The 18132-nt window shown below is 35.2% G+C and overlaps 1 pseudogene; it reads left to right on the top strand.

Annotated features, from left to right (window-relative positions):
- Positions 1–2111: 2111 nt before the first annotated feature.
- Positions 2112–2820, top strand: LOC133053127 (large ribosomal subunit protein uL30-like; annotated as a pseudogene).
- Positions 2821–18132: the final 15312 nt, after the last annotated feature.

The following is an 18132-nucleotide window of genomic DNA, read 5'->3' as shown; positions in this document are numbered from 1 at the left end:
AAACTGACCTTTTCCAGTCCTGTGGCCACTGCTGAGTTTTCCAAATTTGCTGGCATATTGAGTGCAGCCCTTTCAGAGCATCATATTTTAGGATTTGAAATAGCTCAACTGGAATTCCATTACCTCCACTAGGTTTGTTCGTAGTGTTGCTTCCTAAGGCCCATTTGACTTCACATTTCAGGATGTCTGACTCTAGAAGAGTGATCACACCAACGTGGTTATGTGGGTCATGAAGATCTTTTTTGTATAGTTCTTCTGTGTATTGTTGCCACCTCTTCTTAATATCTTCTGCTTCTTTTAGGTCCATACCGTTTCTGTCCTTTATTGTGTCCATCTTTGCATGAAATGTTCTCTTGGTATCTCTAATTTTCCTAAAGAGATCTCTAGACTTTCCCATTCTATTTTTCTCCTCTATTTCTTTGCACTGATCGCTGAGAAAGGCTTTCTTATCTCTCCTTTTTATTCTTTGGAACTCTGCATTCAAATGGGTATATCTTCCTTTTCTTATTTTTCTTTAGCTTTTCTTCTTTTCTCAGCCGTTTGTAAGCCCTCCTCAGACAACCATTTTGCCTTTTTGCATTTCTTTTTCTTGGAGATGGTCTTGATCACTGCCTCCAATGTCACGAACCTCCATCCATAGTTCCTCAGGCACTCTCTTTATGGGATTTAGTCCCTTGAGTCTATTTTTCATTTCCACTGTATAATAGTAAAGGATTTGATTTAAGTCATACATGAATGATCTAGTGATTTTCCCTACTTTCTTCAACTCAGCAATTCTGTCTCAGGGTATATCTGAAGGAAATGAAATCAGTGGTCAAAGAATTATCTGTACCCTCATTTGACTGCAGCATTATTTACAATAACTGACACAAGGAAACAAGGTAAATGTCCATCAACAGATAAATGGTTAAAGAAAATGTAATATATACAGAAACAGAATGCTATTAAAGTATTTTTTAAAAAGTAAATCCCATCATTTGTAACAAAATGGATAGAATGGATGGACCTTGAGGGTGTTTCTTAAGTGAAATAATGCAGACTGAGAAAAACAATAATCTCATATGTGGAATCTTAAAAAGAAACTTCATGGGAAAAGATATCAGATTGGTAGAAGTGGAGCTGGTGGGTGTGGAGGTTGGATGAAGGTGGTTAAAAGGTACAAACTTTCATTTATAAGATAAACAAGTACTGAAGATGGTATGTGCAACATAATAGCTATAGTTGCCAAAAAAAGATATATTTGGAAATTGCTGAGAGTAGGTCATTAAAGTTCTAAATACAAGGAAAAAATTACAACCATTAAAGAATATGGATGTTATCTCTAATTATTATGGTAAATATTTCATAATATATGTATGGAAATTATTATGTGGTACATCTTCAGCTTACACAGATTTATATGTCAATTATATATCAATAAAACTGAAGAAGTACATAAAATACTTAAATTTTTCTTCAAAATTAATAACAGCTTAAGTTCTCATTTTTCATAGTTTCAAAACATATTACAAAGATAACTTAGTCAAAAGGTATAGTACTGGCATGAAGACCTATATAAAATATATCAATGAAACAGAAAAGAGCCCACCTGAATCTATGTGTATACTGCCATCTGATCCCTGATAAGAGTGCCAAGAATACACAAAAAGGAAATGATTGTCTCTTCAACTAATGGTTTTGGTAAAACAGGATATCCACAAACAACAGAGTGAAATTGGACTCTTATCTTGCATCATATGTAAATAGCAAAAATTGATTAAAGACATAAATATGCCAACTATAGCTCTGAAACTCCTAGGAAACAACATAGAGGTAAAGTCTCATGATTTTGCTGCTGTTAGTAATTTCTTGTATATGAGAGAAAAAATAAAGGCTACAAAAACAAAAATGGACATTAGAATTATATCTAGCTATAAAGTTTCTGCATAGTAAAGGGAAAAAAATAGAGTAAAAAGAGTCTACGGCATGGGAGAAATATTTTTGAATTACGTAACTGGCAATGTATTAATACTCAAAACATATGAAGAATTCATTCAATTTAGTGACCAACAAGCCCAAAATCACCCAATTAAGTGGTGGACAAAAGACTTGAACAGCCTCTTTCCTGGCTGGAACCATGGAGGGTGCAGAAGAGAAGAAAAAGAAGGTTCCTGCTGTGCCAGAAACCCTTAAGAAAAAGCGAAAGAATTTCGCAGAGCTTAAGATCAAGCGCCTGAGAAAGAAGTTTGCCCAAAAGATGCTTCGAAAGGCAAGGAGGAAGCTTATTTATGAAAAAGCTAAGCATTACCACAAGGAATACAGGCAGATGTACAGAACCGAAATTCGAATGGCTAGGATGGCACGGAAAGCTGGCAACTTCTATGTACCCGCGGAACCCAAATTGGCATTTGTCATCAGGATCAGAGGTATCAATGGTGTGAGCCCAAAGGTTCGAAAGGTGCTGCAGCTCCTTCGCCTGCGGCAGATCTTCAATGGCACCTTTGTGAAGCTCAACAAGGCATCAATTAACATGCTGAGAATTGTGGAGCCATACATTGCATGGGGGTACCCAAATCTGAAGTCTGTAAATGAATTGATCTACAAGCGTGGTTATGGCAAAAATCTGCATGGAGGATCGGATTCATGAGATCTATACCGTTGGAAAACGTTTCAAAGAAGCAAACAACTTCCTGTGGCCCTTTAAATTGTCTTCTCCACGAGGTGGAATGAAGAAAAAGACCACCCATTTTGTAGAAGGTGGAGATGCTGGCAACAGGGAAGACCAGATCAACAGGCTTATTAGAAGGATGAACTAAGGTATCTACTAGGATTATTTTTGTAATCTGGTCCGTTAATAAACAATTGAAACAAATTGAAAAAAAAAAAAAAAGACTTGAACAAACATTTGTCTAAAGATGTGAAAATGGGCAACAGGTATATGAAAAGGTGCTCAATATTATTAGTCATAAGAGAAATGAAAAACAAAACCACAAAGTACCCCACGACTGTTAGGATAGCCAATATCTAAGTAAAAACATGAAAACAAAGAAACAGACAAAACCAGAAGAAATTGACACATTTATTCAGTTTTGGGAAATGAAATATGGAATAGTCACTACAGAAAGCAGAAGTTCCTCAAATAATTTAAAATATATGATTGAGTGTATGATCAAGTAATCTCACTTGTTAGTATTTTTCCAAATATTTAAAATTTGAAACTTGAAGAGTTACATTACTCCTATGTTCCTTGAAACATTTGTCACAATAACCAAGAGGAGGCAAGCAATCTAAATGCCCTTTGATAGATGAATCAGTAAACCAAATATTACATGCATACAATAGAATCACAATATTGTAAAATAATAATCCTCCAATTAAAATAAATAAATAAATTTTAAAAAGGAGGAAATACTATCATATGTGACAATACGGATAAACCTTGAGGACATTATGTTAAGTGAATAAGCCAGTTACATAAAGACAAATAGTTCAAGATTCACTTATATGAGGTATCTAAGGTAGACAAATTCATGAAACAGAAAGAGTGTTATTTTCAAGCGTGTGGGGAAAGGAGGAAATAGGCAGTTGCTCTTAAATGGGTGTAAGGTTTCAGTTATGCAAGATTCTATAACAAAAATACTCTAGACTGGGTATCTTATGCAAAATACACAAAATTTCTTATAGTTATGGAGGCTGGGAAATCCCAGATCAAGATGCCAGCAGATATCTGGTGAGCTTACTTTCTGATTCATAGATGACCATCTTTCTCTGTGTCTTCACATGGTGGTAAAGAGGCGAGACATCTGTGGGGTATCATATAAGAGCGTTAATCCCATTCTTGAGTACTCCAATCTCATGACCTCCACTATCAAAGTCCAAGATTTTAACATACAAATTATGGGGAGACAAAAACATTCAGTCCATAATATTTGGTCGCTATTCTGACATCAAAATAATGTCCTTCTCACCTGCAGAACACATCCATTGCATCCCAATAGTTCCAAAAGGCTTTCCTCATTCCAACATTAACTCTAAAATAGAAGTTAAAAATCTCATCTAAATATCATATAAATCAGATATGGGTGAGACTCAAAGTATGGTTTATCCTGAAGCAAATTCTCTCTAGCTGTGAACCTGAGAAACCAAACAATTTATGTGTTTGCAAAATTCAATGGTGGGATTTGAAGAGGAGAATTAGGGGAAGAATAAAGGTACCAAGTAATTCTAAAACTTAACAGGAACCTTAAACATTCAGGTTCAATAATAATTATCTTTGAACTCTACTGCAATAAGTAAAAAAGAAGAGCAAAATAAAAAAAAAAAGAAAAAAAGAAAATAATAGAGCAGAAATCAATAAAATTGGAAATAGGAAAACAATAGAGTAAAAGCTATTAAACAAAAAACTATTTTTAAAAATGTTTTATTGAAGCATACTTGATTCACAATATTACATTAGTTCCAGGTATACAATATAGTGATTCAATATTTTTTCTAGATTATTCCAAATTAAAGTTATAAAACGTTGACTATATTTGCTGTGCTATGCAATATATCCTTCTAATTTATTTGTTTTATACATAGCAGTTTCTACCTCTTAATCTCTTATCCCTATGTTGCCCTCCCACCTTCCCTTGTCCCAGTGTTAATCACTAGTTTATTTTCTATACCTGTAAGTCTGATTCTGTTTTATTATATTCTTTTAAGTTTTATTTTTTTAGATTCCACTTATAAGTGATTAATGAAGTATATGTCTTTCTCTTTCTTATTTATTCCATTAAGCATAATAAACTTCAGGTCCATCTATATTGTTGCAAATGGCACAATTCTATTATTCTATATGAGTAATGTATACACACACACACACACATATATATATCTACAAGCACACACATGTACATGCAGAAGAGTGCATGTAAAACTTGTGAAATCTGAATAAGGTCTGAATTGTACCAATATTTATTTCCTGACTTTGATTCTCTCCTATAGTTCCACAAGATATTAACATTGGGGAATGCTGAGTGAAAGGAGTATGGGATCTTCCTGTATATTTAGCACCTTCCTGTTAATCAATAATAATTTCAAAATAAAATGCTAAAACACACAGATGTGTGTTATAGTGAAATATGTATATTTATAAAATTCAACATTTATTTATGATTAAAACTTTTACTAATTAACAATGGATAGGAGCATTCTCAACCTGATAGAAGACATTTACAAGTGATCAAGCTACAGCTAGCATCTACTTAAAGATAAGAGACTAAATTGATTTCCCCCATTGATGGGTAACAGAGAAAGAGCACTTTCTGTCACCACATCTATGCAACATTTTGCTAAAGCACAAACAGTCAAGAAAAAGAGACTATTTTCCAGTGCTGGAAAGAAGAAGAAAAATTGTTTCTATTTACAAACAACAAGGCCATCAACCTAGAAAATTCCAAATAACCTACCAAAATAATAGGAATTAATATTGCAGCAAGCACACATGATACAAAATAAATATACACAACTGTATTTTATATAACTAGCAATTAAATATAACTAGCAATAAAAACTGGAAGTTGAAAATTTATTTATTTAAAAATTTTATTTTATTGGAGTATAGTTGACTTACAGTGTTATGTTAGTTTTAGATGTACAGAAAAATGATTCAGCTATACATGTGCATATATTCATTTTTAGATTCTTTTCTCATATAGGTTATCACTGAATATTGAATAGATTTCCTTTTTTCCTAAACAGTAGGGGCTTGTTGGTTATCTATCCTATATATAGCAATATATGTGTGTTCATCCCAGACTTCTGGCTTATCTTACCTCCCACATTTCCATTTTGGTAACAATAAGTTTTTTTTCAATAACTATATGTCCATTTCTGTTTTAAAATAAGTTCATTTGGGCTTCCAGTTTAAGATGGCAAAGTAGAAGGACATGTGCTCATCAACTCCTGCAAAAGCACCAAAATTTCAACTAGCTGTTGAAATACCATCGACAGGAGGACACTGGAACCCACCAAAAAAAGATATTTTACACTCTAAGGACAAAGAAGAAACCACAGTGAGACAGTAGGAGAGGTGCACATGATAAAATCAAATCCCATACCTACCAGGTGGGTGACCCACAAACTGCAGAATAATAATACCAAAGTTCTCCCACTGTTGTGAAAGTTCTGAACATGACATCATGCTTCCAAGCCTTGGGATATGACAAAGGGACTGGGAATCCCTAGGGAATCTGACCTTGAAGGCCAGCAGGATTTGATTATAGGACTTTCACAGGACTCGGGGAAACAGTCTGGGAGACTCCAGTCTTGGAGGGCACAAACAAAAGCTTGCACACAACAAGAAAGAGGAAAGCAGCAGTGAACCCGCAGAAGACTAAACCAAAACTACCTGCTAGTGCTGGAGGGTCTCCTGTGGAGGCATGGGTCAGCAGAGACTCACCACAGGGACAGGGGTCATGGCAGGAGTAGTCCAGGAAGGTCCTCATTAGTGTAAGCCCTTTTTGAGGTCACCAATAACCCTACCATAGAGCCCATAGACCTCAGGACTGGGTCACCTCAGGCCAAACTAATACCAGGGAGGTAGCACAACCCCAACCACAAGCAGATAATTGTATTAAAGTTTTACTGAGCAAGGCCCTACCCACCAGGGCATGACCCAGTTATTCCCACAGACAGTCCCTCCCATCAAGAAGCTTACACAAGCCTCTTAGCCTTTTCCATCAGAGGGCAGACAGAAGAAGCAAGAAGAACGGCAGTCCCATAGGAGCTAAAACAAAAGCCACATTACAGAAAGTTAATCAGGATGAAAAAGCAGAAAATTACATCCCAGATGAAGGGACAAGATAAATCCCCAGAAAAACAACTAAACAAAGTGGAGATAGGCAATCTTCCAGAAATAAAATTCAGAATAATGATAGTGAACATGATCCAGGATATTGGGAAAACAATGGAGAAGATACAAGAAGTCTTTACCAAAGACCTAGAAGAACTAAAGAACAAGTAGATGAACAATACACTAGAAAGAATCAATAGCAGAATAACTGAGGCAGAGGAATGGATAAATGACATGGAGAACAGAATGGTGGAAATCACTGCTGCAGAAAAGAATACAGAAATGAAATGAAGACAACACAGGAGACCTCTGGTACAACACTAAACACACCAACATTGGCATTATAGGGGTCTCAGAAGGAGAAGAGAGAGAGAAAAGGACCTGAGAAAATACTTGAAGATATATAACTGAAAACTTCCCTAACATGGGAAAGGAAACAGTCAACCAAGTCCAGGAATCACAGAGAGTCTCAGGCAGGATAAACCAAAGGAGGAACACACTGGCACACATGGCAATCAAACTGACAAAAATTAAAGAAAAAAATAAAATATTAAAAGCAACATGGGAAACATGACAAATAACACACAAGGGAACTCCCATCAGGCTATCAGCTGATTTCTCAACAGAAACTCTACAAACCAGAAGGGAATGGAGTGAAATATTTAAAGTGATGAAAGGGAAGAACCTACAAGCAAGAATACTTTATCCAGCAGGACTCTCATTGAAATGTAATGGAGAAATCAAAAGCTTTCTAGAGAAACAAAAGTTAAGAGAATTCAGCACCACCAAACCAGCTTTACAACTAAATGCTGAAGAAACTTCTCTAGGCAGGAAACACAAGAGAAAGAAAAGACCTACAACAAATAAACCCAAAACAATTAAGAAAACAGTAATAGTATCATGCATACATGCATGTGCTCACTTGCTTCAGTCATGTCCAACTCTTTGCGACCCTATGGACTGTAGCCAGCCAGGCTCCTCTGTCCACGGGACATCCCCAGGCAAGAATACTGGAGGGGGTTGCCATATCCTCCTCCAAGGGAATCTTTCCAACTCAGGGATCAAACCCACATTGCCTGCATTGCAGGCAAATTCTTTAATGCTCAGCTACTGGAGAAGCCCATAATAGGATCATACATATTGATAATTACTTTAAATGTAAATGAATTAAAGGCACTAACCAAAAGACACAGACTGACTGGGCAGATGAAAACATGTGCATGTATGCGTTTCCACTTACCACATCATTCTGCTTGAGCCCCCAAATTGTATGTGATTATTTTTATTGTTAGGTTAATCATATTCCCATTGTGGCTCACAATTGTAATCATCTTTTATTTTTTTGTCTGGCTATTGATTGTGAAAACTGATAAACATCTTTTACCTTGTGATTATGTAGTTATTACTCATTTAATGCCATTGTATCATGATTGGTCAACAGAAAAATAATAAAACTCTGTATTACCAAACCTATCATTTAATAGAAAAATTTGTAATCACTTTAAAAAAATTCAGATGTATATCAGAATTACCTTGGAATTTTTTGAAAAATAGAAATGCCCAGGTAGTGCTTTTTTTTTTTTTTTCTCCAGAGCCTCAGATATATTTCTAATGAGCAGCCATGTTTAAAAACAACTGGACTATATGAGGATTTTTTTACTTTTATCTAGTTTGTTACATTTTTTCTATTTCATATTCAGTGCTCCCATTTCATTTAGCTTATGTTTTCCAATTTCTCCATCTCTTTTTCCCCTTGATGTTCTTCTCATCTTTATCAAGCATAGTAGAAAAGTTTTTGTATACATATATATATATAAATAACATGTATATAATATATATATATTTCAGAAAAGATGAATTTTTGCCTAACTAAAATATTTGATTCTATTTGATGGACTTAGTATGAATAGAATGCTAGATATCTTATAATAACCTATAATGTAAAATAATTTCAAAAGTATGCATGTGTATATCTATAACAATCACCTTGCTGTGCACCTGAAACATAGTAAGTCAACTATATTTCAATAATATATATATATAAAGATAAAAAAATAAAATAAGTTTATTTCCTTTTTCCTTTTTAAACTAGATTGCACATGAGTGATATCATATGATATTTAGCTTTTCCTGTATGACTTACTTAACTTACTATGATAACCTCCAAGTCCATCCATGTTGCTGCAAATGGTATTATTTCATTCTTTTTAAAGGTCAAAAAATATTTCAATGTATATATATATATACCTACAACATCTTCTTTATCCATTCTTCTGCTGATGCACAATTAGGGTGCTGCTGTGACTTGACTACTATAAATAGTGCTGCAGCAAACATTGAGGTTCATGTATATTTGGCTGATTCATGTCAATGCATGGCAAAAAAAACACTACAATATTGTAAAATAATTAGCCTCCAATTAAAATAAATAAACTATTATTATATTATTTAATTGTGGTTTTCTCTGAACATATATGCCCAGAGGTGGGATAATTGGGTCACATGGTAGTTCTATTTTTAGTTGTTTTTTTAATTAAATGAACCTCCATACTGTTCTTTATACCAGTTGTACAAAATTTAGACTTCCACCAATGGTGTAGGAGGGTTCCCTTTCCTCCAACTCTCTCCAGCATTTGTTGTTTATAGAGATTTTGATGTTTGTCATTCTGACAAATGTGAGGTGATATCTCATTGGAGTTTTGATTTGCATTTCTCTAATAATTAATGATGTTGAGTATCTTTTCATGTGTCTCTTGCCCATCTGTATATCTTCTGTGGAAAAATGTCTATTTAGATATTTTTGCCCGCTTTTTATTGGATTGTTTGTTTTCTGATACTGAGCTACATGAGCTGTTTGCATATGTATATTTTGAAGATTAATCCCATGTTGGTCTCTTCTATTGCAAGTGTTGTCTTCCATTCTGTGTATTGCCTTTTTGTTTTGTTTATGATTTCCTTTGCTGTGTAGAAGCTTTTAAGTTTAATTAGGTCCTATTTGTTTATTTTTGCTTTTATTTTCATTATTCCAAAATGTGGATCAAAAAAGATCTTGCTGTGATTTACGCCAGACAGTGTTTTGCACAAGATTTCCTCTAGCAGTTTTGTAATGTCTGGCCTTACATTTAGATCTTTGATCCATTTCTAGTTTATTTTTATGGTGTTGGAGAGTGTTCTAAATTCATTGCTTTACATATAGCTGTCCAGTTTTCTCAGCACCACTTATTACAGAGATTGTCTTTTCTCCATTGTATATCCATGCATTCTTTGAAGTAGATTAATTGAAGTTAGGTGCGTGAGTTAATTTCTTGGCAGTCTATCCTGTTCCATTGATCTATATTTCAGGTTAGGTGCCAGGACTATACTATTTTGATGAGTGTGGTTTTGTAGTAGAGTCTGAAGTCTGGGAGTCTGATTCCCCCAGCTTCATTTTTCTTTCTCAGAATTGCTTTGGTTATTCAGGATCTTTTTTGTTTCCATAAAGATTCTGTGGATGATAACTAAAGAGATGGAATTAAAAGATGCTTTCTCCTTGGAAGGAAATTGTTAGTAACTCAGTTGTGTCCAACTCTTTGCAACCCTGTGGACTGTATCCTACTACACTCCTTTGTCCATGGAATTCTCCAGGCAAACATACTGAAGTGGGTTGTCATGCCCTTCTCCACGGGATATTCCCAACCCAGGGATCAAACCTGGGCCTCCTGCATTGCTGGCAGACTCTTTGCAATCTGAGCTACAAGGAAAGGTTTGACAAACTTAGACAGTGTATTAAAAAGCAGAGACATCATTTTGCTGACAAAGGTCCAAATAGTCAAAGCTATGTTTTTTCCGTGGTCATGTATGGATGTGAGAGTTGGACCATAAAGAAGACTGAGTGCTGAAGAATTGATGCTTTCAAATTGTGTTGCTGGAGAAGACTCTTTAGAATCCCTTGTACAGAAAGGAGATCAAATCAGTCAATCCTAAAAGAAATCAACCCTGAATATACATTGGAAGGGCTGAGGCTAAAGCTGAAGCTCCCATACTTTCACCACCTGATAGGAAGAGCTGAATCATTGGAAAAGACCTTGATACTGGTGAAGATTGAAGGCAAAAGGAAAAGAAGGAAGCAGAGGATGAGATGGTTATATAGAATCACCAACTCAATGGACATGAATTTAAGTAAACTCTGTGAGATAGTGAAGGACAGGAGCGCCTGGCATGCTGCAGTCCATGGGGTTGCAAAGAGTCAGACACGATTTAGTGACTGAACAGCAACAAAAAAACAAAAGATTTTGGACTTTTTTTTGTTGTTGCTGTTGTTCTAGTTCAGTGAAAAATGTCGGTGATTACCTGATAGAAATTGCATTGAATCTGTAGATTGCCTTGAGCAGTATAGTCATTCTGATGATATTGATTCTTCCAAACCAAGAATATGGACTATCTTTCTATCTGTTTGTGTCACCTCCAATTTCTTTCATCAGCATGTTATAGTTTTCATAATAGAGAGCTTTTGTATCCTTAGGTATGTTTATTTCTAGGCATTTTATTAACTTGAGGTGATGGTAAATTGGTTTCCTTAAATCCCCTCTTTATATTTCATTGTTAGAGCTTAGTGATCTCTATAAATTTTGTATGCTACAATTTACTGAATTCATTGATGAACTCTAGTAGGTTCCTGGGAGCACCTTTTGGATTTTCTGTGTAGCATACTGTTTATGGGGTTCTCAAGGCAAGAATACCAAAGTGATTTGTATTCCCTTCTCCAGTGGAACACGTTTTGTCAGAACTGTCCACAATGATCTGTCTGTCCTTGGTGGCCCTACATGGCATGACTCATAGTTTCATTGAGTTATACAAGTCTGTGATCCATGTGATCATTTTGGTTATGTTTTTGTGATTGTGGTTTTCTTTGTGTCTGTCCTCTGGTGGATGAGGATAAGAGGCCTGTGTAAGCTTCCTAATGGGAGGGACTGGCTGTGGGGAAAACTGGGTCTTGTTCTGGTGGGCAAGGCCATGCTCAGTAAGTCTTTAATCCAATTTTCTGCTAATGCATAGGGCTGTGGGAGAGAAAATAAAGTCTCTCACTGTTTCCTTTGTTTACCCATCTAGTTGCCATTAACATAAAGGTTAAGAGACAAAATTGTTAAAAATAACAATAGTTTCCATATTTTATTAATGGATACACAATAAAATATGTAAATTGGAACATAACTAAATAAGGAGAATAATTCAGATTGGTAGAATTTTCTCATGGAAATGAAAATTAAATTATCAGGCAAAGGAGAAAAGGAAAGATATACCCATATTATGCAGCAGCTCAATGGCAAAGAATCTGTCAGGAATGCGGAAGCTGCAGGAGACTCAGGTTTGAATCCTGGGTAGGGAAGATTCCCTGAAAGAGAGCATGGCAACCCACTCCAGTATTCTTGCCTGAAGAATCCCATGGACAGTGGAGCCTGGGCGTTTACAGTCTATAGGGTCACAAAGAGTCAGATACGACTGAAACTATTTAGCATGAACACACAAGATGTATAAAAGCATTATAATAACCACCCATCAAAAAATATGATAAACATACAAACAATAAAGAAGCAGAATTAAACCATACAGCAACAAAATAATAACACACAATAAAAATAGTAGAGACAAAGAAATGAACAAAGGAACTACAAAACAATCAGAAAACAGTTAAAATTTCAATAGCAATTCTTTACCTATTACTAATTAATGTGAATAAAAATTGTTAAATTCTCCAATTAAAAGACATAGATTTGCTAAATGGATGAAAAACCAAAATTCAACTATATGCTCCTACAAGAAAATTGCTTAAGCTTTAAGAACACCACAAGACTGAAAGTGAAGAAATAGGAAAATGTGTTTCATGCAAATGGAAACCAAAAGAGAGCATGCATAGCTATACTTATGTCAGAAAAAATAGGCATTAGGAAAAAACTGTAGTGAGACAAAGAAGGATACTATACAATAATTAACCAATTGATTCATCCAGAGGATATAAACACTTATGTACCAAATATTGGAGTACCTAAAAGCTTCAACAATTATTAATAAATCTTAAGGGAAAAATAGTCAGCGATGCAATAGTTATTGGGGTTTCCAATTCTCACTTTCAACAATGTATAGATTATACAGACAAAGAATCAATAAGGCAACTTTGGACTTGAACTATACTTTAGAACAAATAAATATGATAGATATATGCAGGACATTGCATTCAACAGCAGCAGAGTACACATTCTTCTCAAGTGCACAAAAAACATTCTCCAAAATAGATCACATGACACATCACAAAAAATTGTCTTAGAAAATTTGAAAAGATTGAAACCACACCAATTATTTATTCAGACCGCAATGAAATTAGAAATCAATAACAAGAGAAAGTTGAAAATTTTACAAATCGTGGAGATTTAATGCAAACACTACTTAGCCAAAAAAGGGGCAAAACTCAAAAGGAAAATGAGAAATCATCTTGAGACCAATGAAATCAGAAGTTCAACATCAAAGCTTATCTGTCCAATGCTGCAAAGGTCTTTCTAAGAGGGAAGTTCATAGTGATAAATGACTATATTAAAAAACATGACATATCTCAAATAAACAACCTCAATTTACATCTCAAAGAATTAGAAAAAGAAGGAACTAAGCCAAAAGATAGCAGAGGGGAGAAAATAACAAATGCAAGATCCAGGGTGAAAATGAATTAGAAACTAGAAAACATTTTTTAAAAACATCAATGAATCTAAGTATTGGCTTTTTCAAAAGATAAAAATAGTTGTCAAAATGTTATCTATATTAAGAAAAAATAGACAGGACTTACATAGATTAAATTAGAAATGAAAGAGAAGGCATTATAATCAATACCACAGCACAGAAATGCAAAGGATTATGAGATACTATTAACAACACATACCAACAAATTGGATAACCTTGAAGAAATAGGTAAATTCCTAGAAACATACAATCTTCCAAGATTAAATCGGGAGAAATTTTTTAAAAAGCAGACTAATAATGAGTATATAAAAATTGAATTATGAATCAAAAATTTCCCAATACAGAAAACACCAGGATCAGATGGTTTCACTGGTAAATTATAATGAGAACTTAGCAGAATCAATGTCAATGTTTCTCAAAGTCTTTTTAAATATTGAAAAGAGGGAAAATTTCCAAACTAATTTTATGAGGGCAGCATTACACTGATAGCGAAGTCAGATAAAACATTATAGAAAAAAATAATTACAGATCAATATCCCTGGTGAGTATACATGCAAAAATTGTCAGTAAAATAACAGAAAATGGAATTCAGCAGCACATTATAAAGAACATTCATCATGATCAAGTGATATTTATCCCTGGGATACAAAGATAGTTCAACATATATGAATCAACAAATGTGATTAGTTCAGTTCAGTCACTCAGTTCTGTCTGACTCTATACAACCCCATGGACTGCAGCACGCCAGACTTCCCTGTCTGTTACCAACTACCGTAGCTTGCTCAAACTCATGTCCATAAAGTCGGTGATGCCACCCAGCAATCTCATCCTCTGTCATCCCCTTCTCCTCCTGCCTTCGATCTTTCCCAACATCAGGGTCTTTTCAAATGAGTCAGCTCTTAGCATCAGGTGGTCAAATTATTGGAGATTCAGCATTAGTCCTTCCAATGAAGAGTCAGGACTGATTTCCTTTACGATTGACTGGTTTGATCTCCTTGCAGTTCAAGGGACTCTCAAGAGTCTTCTCCAACAATACAGTTCAAAAGCATTGATTCTTCAGCACTCAGCTTTCTTTATGGTCCAACTCTCACATCCATACATGACTACTGGAAAAACCATAGCTTTGACTAGACGGCATTGTCAGCAAAGTAATGTTTCTACTTTTCAATATGCTATCTAGTTTGGTCATAGCTTTTCTCCCAAGGAGCAAGAGTCTTTTAATTTCTTGGCTGCAGTCACCATCTGCAGTGATTTTGGAGCCCAAATAAATAGTCTTTCACTGTTCCCATTGTTTCCCCATCTATTTGCCATGAAAGACCAGATGCCACCATCTTTGTTTTTTGAATGCCAAGTTTTAAGCGAGCTTTTTCACTCTCCTCTTTTAATTTCATCAAGAGACTCTTCAATTCCTCTTCACTTTCTGCCATAAGGGTGGTGCCATCTGCATATCTCAGGTTATTGATATTTCTCCTGGCAATCTTGCTTCTAGCTTGTGCTTCATCCAGCCCAGCATTTTACATGATGTACTCTGCATACAAGATAAATAAGCGAGGTGACAATATACAGCCTTGACGTACTCTTTTCCCAATTTTGAACTAGTCCATTGTTCCATGTCCAGTTCTAACTGTTGCTTCTTGACCTGCATACAGATATCTCGGGAGGCAGGTAAATAAACGTGATACAACACATTAAAAATCATATATTAGTATATACACAAAAAGCACTTGACAAAATATCACTTTCTTGATTATCATATTCAACAAATTGGGTGTAGAAAAATGTTCCTCACCTTAATTAAGATCATGTACAACAAGGTCACTTTTAACACCATATTCGATGCTGAAAAGTTAAAAATGTTTCTTCTAAGAATGAGGTAAAAAATGATCCCCATCCTTTCCATTCACACTTATCACAGTTCTGGAGGTCCTACCCATAGCCATTAGGTGTGAAAAATAAACAAAAGGCATTAATATACAGAAGGAAAAGGTAAAATTACGTTTGCAGATAACAGGATTTTATATTTAGCAAATATTTTATATTTTACAAAGATGCAAAAAAGTGTTTAAACTAAAAATCAATTCAATTAGTGGAAGAACACAAAACCAACAAGGAGAAAACAAATAATAAACTTTTTTAAATCTGAAAAAAATAAGATGGTAATCTCTTCCACAATAGTGCCAAAATCAATGAAACACTTAGAAATTAATTTAACCAAAAAAATGATGGGCCTGAACAATGAAAACTACATACCTGTGATGAAAGAAATTAAAGAAAACAAAAATAAATGACAATATATCCTGTTTTCTTGGATTGGTAGAATTAATATTTTTTTCTAATGTCCAAAGCAATTTACAGATTTAACATAATCACAATCAAAATTTCAATACCATTTTTCATAAAATAAAAATGACCATATAAAATTTATATGGAACCACAAAACACCCATTATAGCAAAAGCAATTGTGAGACAAACAGAAAAATATGAAAGCTTCACACTACCTGTTTTCACATTGTATTACAAAGTTATAGTAATCAAAACATTGTGGTGCTGTCATGGGCACATAGAACATAGTAGTAGAATAGAAAGTCAGACATAAAGGCACACTTATGCAATCAACTAATTCTTTCTTTATTAATTTTTAATTTGCCTTACAAAATTGTGTTAGTATCTGCTGTCTGTACAACAGAAATATGTTAGTTTTGTTCAATAGCGTCCAACTCTGGGAACTCAAGGTCTGTAGCATGTCAGATTGACCTTTTCTTCATCATCTCCCAGAGGTTGCTCAAACTCATGTCCTTTGAGTTGGTGATGCCATCCAACCATCTTGTCCTCTGTTGTCACCTTCTCCTCCTGCCTTCACTCTTTCCTAGCATCAGGGTCTTTTCCAGTGCTCTTTGAATAAGATGGCCAAAGTATTGGAGCTTCAGCTTCAACATTGGTCCTTCCAATGAATATTCTGGGTTGATTCCCTTTAGGATTGAATAGTTTGATCTCTCTGCAGTCTGAGGGAATATCAAGAGTCTTTTCCAACATCACAGTTTAAAAGCATCATTTCTTTGGTGCTCAGCCTTCTCTATGGTCTAAGTCTAACATGACTACTGGAAAAAAAACATAGTTTTGATTAGACAGACCTTTGTCAGCAAAGTAATGTCTTTGCTTTTTAATATACTATGGAGGTTTGACATAGCTTTTCTTCCAGGGAGCAAGTGACTTTTAAGTTCCTGGCTGCTGTCGCCTTCCACAAAGATTTTGGAGCCCAAGAAAAAAATCTGTCATTGTTTCCATTGTCTCCCCATCTATTTGCCATGAGGCAATGGGACCTGATGCCATGATCTTAGTTTTCTGAATGTTGAGTTTTAAGCCAGTCTTTTCACTCTCATCATCTCCTTCATCAAGAGGCTCTTTAGGTCCTCTTCACGTTCTGCCATTAAGGTGCTGTTATCTGCATATCTGAGGTTATTGATATTTGTCCTGGCAATCTTGATTATAGTTTTGCTTCATCTAGCCCAGCATTTCACAAGATGTACACTGCATATAAGTTAAATAAGTAGAGTGACACTATACAGCCCTTTTGTACTCCTTTTCCAATTTTGAACCAATCTGTTGTTCCATGTCTAGTTCAAACTGTTGCTTCTTGACCTGCATACAGGTTTGTCAGGAGGCTGGTAAGGTGGTCTGGTATTCACATCTCTTTTAAAATAGATAACTAATAAGAGCATATTGTAGAGTGCAGGGGACTCTACTCAATACTCTGTGTTGACCTTAATCTGACGAAAATCCAAGAAAAGAGGGAATATATGTATTAATATATATACTTACCAGAGAAGGCAATGGCACCCCACTCCAGTACTCTTGCCTGGAAAACCCCATGGACGAAGGAGCCTGGTAGGCTGCAGTCCATGGGGTCGCCAAGAGTCAGACATGACTGAGCGACTTCCCTTTCTTTCACTTTTCAATTCCATGCATTGCAGAAGGAAATGGCAACCCACTCCAGTGTTCCTGCCTGGAGAATCCCAGGGACGGGGGAGCCTGGCGGGCTGCCATCTATGGGGTCGCACAGAATCGGACACAACTGAAGCGACGTAGCAGCATATACAATATCCTATACAGTATGTTCTTATTAGTTATCTATTTTATACATAGTCTCAATAGTGTATATAATACATACTCACATACTCTGTATGTTTTCTTTGAAAAACTTTCTATTTACCTCTTCTGCTCATTTTTGTTTGGTTGGTTGTTACTTATATTGAGCTTCATGAGCTGTTTGTACATTTTGGAGATTAATTCCCTGTCAGTTGCTTGGTTTGCAAATATATTTTCCCATTTTGAAGGTTGTCTTTTCATCTTGCTTATGGTTTCCTTTCTGTAAAACAAGCTTGTAATTTAAATTGAGTCAATTTGTTCATTTTTGTTTTTATTTTCACTACTTTACAAGATAGGTCAAAAAAATCTTGCTACAATTTATGTCAAAGAGGGTTCTGCTTATATTCCTCTAAGAGTTTTATAGTTTCTGGCTTTATATTTAGGTCCTCAATTCATTATATGGGCTTCCCTGGTGACTCAGACATAAAAGAATCCACCTGCAATATAGGAGACACGGGTTTGATCC

This window comes from Dama dama, chromosome X (assembly GCF_033118175.1).
Source record: "Dama dama isolate Ldn47 chromosome X, ASM3311817v1, whole genome shotgun sequence".
Classification (NCBI taxonomy): domain Eukaryota; kingdom Metazoa; phylum Chordata; class Mammalia; order Artiodactyla; family Cervidae; genus Dama; species Dama dama.
This window is presented reverse-complemented; position numbering and strand designations above follow the sequence as displayed.